The sequence below is a fragment of the Triticum urartu genome, chromosome 6 (genome assembly GCF_003073215.2).
Source record: "Triticum urartu cultivar G1812 chromosome 6, Tu2.1, whole genome shotgun sequence".
Classification (NCBI taxonomy): domain Eukaryota; kingdom Viridiplantae; phylum Streptophyta; class Magnoliopsida; order Poales; family Poaceae; genus Triticum; species Triticum urartu.
Window position 1 is genome coordinate 110,114,255 of NC_053027.1, and position 7,620 is coordinate 110,121,874.

General features: G+C 43.9%; 1 long non-coding RNA gene across 1 annotated transcript; it reads left to right on the top strand.

Moving 5' to 3' along the window:
- The first annotated feature begins 4,516 nt into the window (after positions 1-4,516).
- Positions 4,517-6,642, top strand: LOC125515147. Its single transcript, XR_007286829.1, has 2 exons — positions 4,517-4,647; positions 5,443-6,642. It is a non-coding gene; the product is annotated as an uncharacterized LOC125515147 (long non-coding RNA).
- The last annotated feature ends 978 nt before the right edge of the window (positions 6,643-7,620 follow it).

The window sequence follows — 7,620 nt, forward strand, 5'->3', positions numbered from 1 at the left end:
ATATGTTTAACCGAAATCAAATCACCTTTCCAGAGGCACTCTTGGATTTCCAAGTTGAGGCCAGGTTCAATCATTCATTTCCAAATCATGCATATGCATCACATACCGCATCCCGCATATCATACCATGTTCATGTGTTGGTTGTTTACTATGTTGTGTGCTTTTTTCCGGTGTTGCTTCTTCGGGTTGGTTCCGTTAACGTCGCGTTTGTGAGGACCCGTTCGACTACGTCCGTTTGTCTTCTTCATGGACTCGTTCTTCTTCCTTCCGGGATTTCAGGCAAGATGACCATACCCTCGAAATCACTTCTATCTTTGCTTGCTAGTTTGCTCGCTTTTTTGCTATGCCTATGCTGCGATACCTACCACTTGCTTATCATGCCTCTCATATTGTTAAGCCAAGCCTCTAACCCACCTTGTCCTAACAAACTGTTGTTTGGCTATGTTATCGCTTTGCTCAGCCCCTCTTATAGCGTTGTTAGTTGCAGGTGAAGATTGGAGCTTGTTCCATGTTTGGAACATGGATATTTTGTTGGGATATCATAATATCTCTTATTTAATTAATGCATCTATATACTTGGTAAAGGGTGGAAGGCTCGGCCTTATGCCTGGTGTTTTGTTCCACTCTTGCCGCCCTACTTTCCGTCATATCAGTGTTATGTTCCCGGATTTTGCGTTCCTTACGCGGTTGGGTTATAATGGGAACCCCTTGACAGGTCGCCTTGAATAAAACTCCTCCAGCAATGCCCAACATTGGTTTTACCATTCGCCACCTAGCCTCTTTTTCCATTGGGAGTCGCGCTCCCGAGGGTCATCATTATTTTACCCCCCCCCCCGGGCCAGTGCTCCTCTGAGTGTTGGTCCAAGCTAGAGCCCTGTGCAGTGCCCCCTCGGGGAAACTCGAGGTTTGGTTTTAGTTGTATGGAGCGCTCATCTGAGTGTGCCCTGAGAACGAGATATGTGCAGCTCCTATCGAGATTTGTCGGCACATTCGGGCGGTGTTGTTGGACTTGTTTTACCATTGTCGAGGATGTCTTGTAACCAGGATGTCGAGCCTGATCGGATTGTCTTGGGAAAGGGAATATCCTTCGTTGACCGTGAGAGCTTGTGATGGGCTAAGTTGGGACACCCCTGCAGGGTTTTGAACTTTCGAAAACCGTGCCCGCGGTTATGGGCAGATGGGAATTTGTTAATGTCCGGTTGTAGAAAACCTGAAGTTGATCTTAATTAAAATACATCAACCGCGTGTGTAACCGTGATGGTCTCTTCTCGGCGGAGTCCGGGAAGTGAACACGGTGTTGGAGTAATGCTTAACGTAGGTTGTTCTAGGATCACTTCTTGATCATAGTTGTTCGACCATGCTTTGCCTTCTCTTCTCGCTCTCATTTGCGTATGTTAGCCACCATATATGCTAGCCGCTTGCTGCAGCTCCACCTCATACCATTACCTTACCCATAAGCTTAAATAGTCTTGATCGCGAGGGTGTGAGATTGCTGAGTTCCTGTGACTCACAGATACTTCCAAAAACCAGCTTGCAGGTGCCGATGAAACCGTACAGGTGACGCAACCAAGCTCAAGGAGGAGCTCGATGAGATCTCGTTCTTTATGTTGTTCCGTTTCCAGTTGATCAGTAGTGGAGCCCAATTGGGGTCGATCGGGGATCTGTGTAGCATTTGGGGTAGTCTTCTTTTATTTTGGTTCCGTAGTCGGACCTTGTTTGTATCTAGATGATGTAATGCTTTATTCATGTATTGTGTGAAGTGGCGATTGTAAGCCAACTATGTATCTTTCTCCCTTATGTATTACATGGGTTGTTGTGAAGATTACCTCACTTACGATATTGCTTTCAATGCGGTTATGCCTCTAAGTCGTGTTTCGACACGTGGGAGATATAGCCGCATCGAGGGCGTTACACATCTCCATTGCATGGTGAGCTTCCCCTGTCTCCTCCCTTTAAATTTGGAGTACTGCTTGGGTACAGATTAGAAGTAGGGTTCAGTTTTTTTGTATGAGTATGGGTACAGATTATGAGTAGGAGATGTAGTCGTAGGCACATTTTTAGTAAAATTTCAGTAACTTCAATTATCCTGCTTGAAGTACTTTGAAAATATACTCAAAAAAGGTACTGTTTGTACTGCTGATCTTGCATATAGGGGGAGAATTCTTGTACTCAGAGCAGCTGTTGATCTGCAGCAACTCTAGAAGTAAGATTTAGGATAATCATAGTTTCAGTTTGCCAAGCAGGGAGTATAATTTAACTGGAAATCAACCAACTATTGCTTTGAACTGGAGTATAATTACCGAAGCGGGTCGAAGTGGGACGATGTGGTTCGGTGGTCAACGGCGGCTGCGCAGGATGCAGTATGGTATGGCTTGAGCATCTCGAGGAGGGGCTCTCTCCGCAAGGCATCCTCTACGCCAGTACGTTCTCTGATCCGAACCTTCTTCTCTTCGCTCATGCACGCACCAACGCAGCTGACCTGTCGTTGACCAGCGGCGGAGGTGTTCGAGTAGTCCGAGGGGCTGCACGTGGAGCACGTCGACATCTCCGTCTTGCCATTGCTCAGCACCGCCCTGCCGGCTGGGGTTCTTATTTTCCATCGAGGCCTTCCGCAACTGGGACCATGGTGACTGATAGCTTCCTCTCCGGCTGGATCGACAGTCTATCCACCCAGTAAATTTTTGCTCTTTTCTTAAATTTTCTATGTTTCTTTGTCTGATTCTCAATAAAGAGCTCAAACTCGAGATGAGTTTTTGGTGACCTGGCCTATTTTGTTGATCTGCCGCTGGTTAACATGTTCAAGAACAAGCGGGTCCTCATGGAGAGTATCCACAAGTCCGAGGCTGAGAAGGCAAGAGAGAAGACCCTCTCTGACCAGTTTGATGCTTCAGTTTGAGGCCAAGCGTGCTAAGAGCAAGGCTAGCTAGCAGGGAGAGGAATATTGTGAGGAGGCAGGAGAGATTGGCTCAGGTAAGATGACTTTCACTTGAGCCCTGTCTATTTCCTCACATAGTTTGATTTGTCCTGCATTATATTGGTACTGAAATACATAATGCGTGCACATGTCTTCTGTTGGATGTTTCAGAGATGCTTATGCAGGGTTTCTTTAATCATTTTGGTTCATGGTACCAGCTAATGAAATTTACGTGCTCTGATGATGAATTCGTGCCATGTCGAGTTGGATTGGCGGTGGCGTATTTTTCCTCTTGTAGTCAAATTAGTGAGATGCTCCGTTCTCTTCTTTATGTGAACGTACATGTATGACCAGTGTAATTAGGTGCAGTAGTTTTGGTCAATGTCAAAGCAGAAGAGAGCTACATGTATGACCAGTATTGAATCACGGCGAGAGAGTAATGTAGCTTCGTCCCTCCCTGATGCTGCTAATGCAAGATGCATAGGAATCTTATTCAATATCAAAAATTGACATACCGTGCAATCATGTCTAATGTCTTTCATTAAATCTCCGCGGAGGTGCCGGCCGGCCGGTACATATGTTAGTGCATCATCTATCTCAGACTCTCAGTCACAGCTATCTAATTGGTGTATATTCATCTCCAATTACAGCCTCATAATTTTTTGGACATTCATTTACAGCCCGATCTACTTGGATGTGCAGACCTGGGAGTTGGAACAATTCACCAAGAGAAGCCAGTTCGTGTATAACAGAATGGGTGAGGAGTAAAGGCGTGTCATATTCCATATTTCCATTCAGATTTCAGAGAACGCGACAGTAATTTTTGATATTTTACTCTATAGGTGGAATTTATCATGAGATCCTACCCAAATCCGAGTACTTTTCCAAGGCACTGTACACCTTCCATTTCGCTCAAAACAATCTCTCTGTGGGCTACTTCACCAATAAGACTACCAAACATATTGAGGCCTATGACCCCAATCCAAAGGAGCGGTTCACTGTGGCAATGCAGGTACAATTCAAGCTAATTTGCTGACAATCTCGCTCACAACCAAGGAAAATTTAGTTCTTGACACAATTAACATTACATGATCTGTGCTGGCTATAGTTTATTACTGCTTGCTTCGAAGTCTTGGTTCATGGAAAGAATTTATAATTTTATCTCTGTCTAGTCATGTGTCTAATTTCCTGAAAGTTGTTAGTCTTTCGGATGCATTTATTTTCCTAGATGCCCCGAGAAGAGGTAGTAGTGGTGGTGCGGGCGCGCCGTGGGCGAGGTGGGCTCCGGGTGTAGCGGCGGGGCCGGCTGCCCCATCGATGGCAGCGCGATGCCCCCCGTCGTCGGGGGTACGCCACCGGACATTGGCGGTGACCGGAGACTGTCGCGGCGATTGTTGGTCGGTTGAGGAGCTTGCAATACGAGCTGGTAGCGCCAGCGTTGGCGAGAGAGTGAGGTGTCCCCAGTGCAGTAGGCGGGGGAAAGCTTAAGGCGACCGGTGCCCTCCGGTCCTCATCGCTGCACGTCGAGGTCAAGTCTGAGGCTGCGAGCTGATGCATCCACAAACATCATCGTCGACTGCATCTTCCCACCAACGCTCCCCCCTTCCGTACACTGCTTCATCAACCTCAGCCGTGACCCTTCCTCCCGGTCGCCGTGTTTAATATCCTACTCGTCTGCCGCCTATCTCGAGCACCGCGAGCGAAGGTGGATGCCCTGACTGCCGATCACCAAGGTGAGCTCCAATTTTTGTTGATGTGCAGTTTGTTTGTCGGACGCCACCTAAGCTGTGAAGTTCTACACAATATGAACTGTTTGTTGTGAGCTCTGTAGTGTTGTGTCCTTTAAAAGTGGGCATGTTAGGCTTGTTGTAGACAGTGCTATGCTTGTTGCTAGCGATTGATTGCTAGATGTGCTATGATTGTTATAGACAGTGGGAATGGTAACTACTGACGAATTTTGATTCAATTGGTTAGTTACTATAAGCAAGAACATGCTATAAGTGCCAAAATGCTAGAGAGAAAAGTTCAAGAGCCAAGAACACAACAGGGTCGTTGACTTGGTAAGCCTCTTTGATGTAATAAATTGGTGTTGGTGGGTCCATGTGGCTGGAGAACCCTTTTTCTCCAAAACGTCGGCACTGCCGTGCTCATCGTACACGCCGACATGGTGGTGCTCAACTTATGGGAGTAGCCCACGCAACCACCGCCTCTTGGAACATCTAAATAATCACATTTTGCTGATATTTTTCTTCTGATTGATGATTGATTCAATTTGCACGGAGCAATTATGGAGGAAATAGTACAAGCTAACTCTAAATCATTTCTGAGCTGGTCAACCATGTAATTAGAAAGCACAAATAAGCTACCAAAATGATATAGCTTGGTAGAGAAGTTTGGAATATTAACCTCCTAGTTTAGTTACCCAGGCAATGGAGATCCCACACAATTTTTTGAACTCCCATGCAAATTATTATGACAAGTTGCTTGGTATCTGACAATCTGCTTGTCCTTCTGCTATGCATTTTCAGAAACTCCGCGGAAAGCTGCTGCAGATAGGTGTTGTGCTGGTATATTCTTTTTGTAGCCTTTGTTCAGGTAAATCAGACCAAGACTCGAAGACTATAGATAGCCACTCTTTTTTTACCAACCTTTGTTTTTGTTAATAATGAGTTTGACAATGAAGTGACTACATCTCCATCTTTTCACCTTTGTTTCTACTGAGCTTCTCAAAGGTCCATTCCTGTAATATTTTGGAGGACATCTCCCATTACAATCGTTGGGGGTTTTCAATTTATGAGTAAGGTACGCGAAGCTCCCTTACAAACCCGACAAATCGTACTTCGGAATCATTGCATTTTTCTTCATCGGCTTCGTCACATCAAACACGTAAGCAAAAGGCAATATATATACTACTGGACCCTGAAGCCCCAAATCATCTTCTGTTTTCTATGTACTCCCATGATTATTTAGCAAATGCCAAAAATAGTGTTTCTTTCATGCGTACATCGTTTCGTTTGGAGTTTTGCCCACTTGATCTGAATATGAGGAAGGACAAATATCTTGTAGCAGATCAGATTCAGGTCATGACATGATTCCTTAAGGGCCTCATTACTGGTGGTGTTTCTTTCTTCCATGGTGATTCCTATTGTTCATAGTTGTACTAGCAGGATTATCATAACAACTAAGCAAATGCCAAGCTGGAAATTTGAAGATAAAAAATTGAGGCGTGTGATCAGGTGTCAATACTTAAAGAAAGAGCCTTTAGTTTTTCTTAATCAGAATGCAGAAATTTAAGCATGTAGATCTTTGATGAAAACATAATTAAGATATTGCTGAGGTAATCTCATGTTACCTTTGTATTATGTTAGCCTACTAATTTACTATATCCAGGTCATAATATTGTTGCTATTTTCATGAACTACGTAATGGTTAATGACACAACTCAATGAACTAAGTATTGAGAGCATGGGCTGTTGCGGTGGACCGGTGGTAACGACAAGCTCAGAGGGTTTTGCCACTGTGATCATGTTGGTCGTGCTAGCACTGACAACGTATAGTATACAATATACTGCCGGGACCAGTGACACTTATTCTACTTCCTTAACAGCGGGCAAATTGGTAATTTTTGGTCGATATAGCAAGTTTGAGAAGACCCAATTTTGTTATACTATGTAAGTTGATACACTTTTTATATGTTCGATTGGTGATATTGGAAATAGCTAAGCTTACTGGTGCGATCCATCTAAGAAAATCTCACACAATGACATAAACCTATATCTAGAATGATACGAGGACTGTGAAATAGAAAGGATGTGATGCTACTATGTTCTGGTGGATTGTAAGATGGCATTTGAGGATTTACTAAGTATTTAATGATTGGAAACATTACTCTTGGTATGTTTATAGGCGAGGCTGCTGGCGCCTTGCATGGATTTCTTTCTTCTTTCTTTCCAGTTCCCTGTAACTGTTTTCTTCTACCGCTTCATCAATGAAAATCAGCAATCTGCTGCTTTTTCATCAAGAAAAACTCTTGATATGTTTTATTTTCCAGGTCTTGCATACTGTTGTCGGTAATATGTTAGCAAAAGTTCAATGATATTTGTTTAAAGCGAGAATTCTTCATCGTGTTTTAACTTTTACATGCCCTAAAGATAGAAACATCTAATCTTATTTTTTTCGATAAAGGGCGATTTTATTATCTCAAATGTAGCATCAAGCGGATACAAAGCATTATGAGAACACCCGGCCTCTGCATAACTAGGATGCACACGGCCCAATATGAAGGTCTGACAAAAATTGATGAAAAAAAAATTGACAAATCAGCACCAGTAGAGCCCTATAGACCGACACTATGCCTATGTCGATGGAGGTGGTGGATTGATCCGAAGGTTATGTTGCCACCCATGTTGGGAAAAAACCTCCATAGCCACCTGCTCCAATCGCATACACACCTCCTTGAACAGCGGTTGGTCCTCGGTCGTTGTAACATAGACCACATACGTAGCAATTGCGTACACCGGAAAATAACCTGTAGAGGAGAAGCATTTCTTCCGTTAAAAACAAAATCATTTCTACATAGCCAAAGCGACCAAATTAAGGCATACGCTCCCACCCTTATTAGCGTTTTGAACCTATTTGAAATACCGTCCAACCAATGACCAAAAATATTGGCAACAGTTGTGGGCGGATACAAATTTGACGCTATT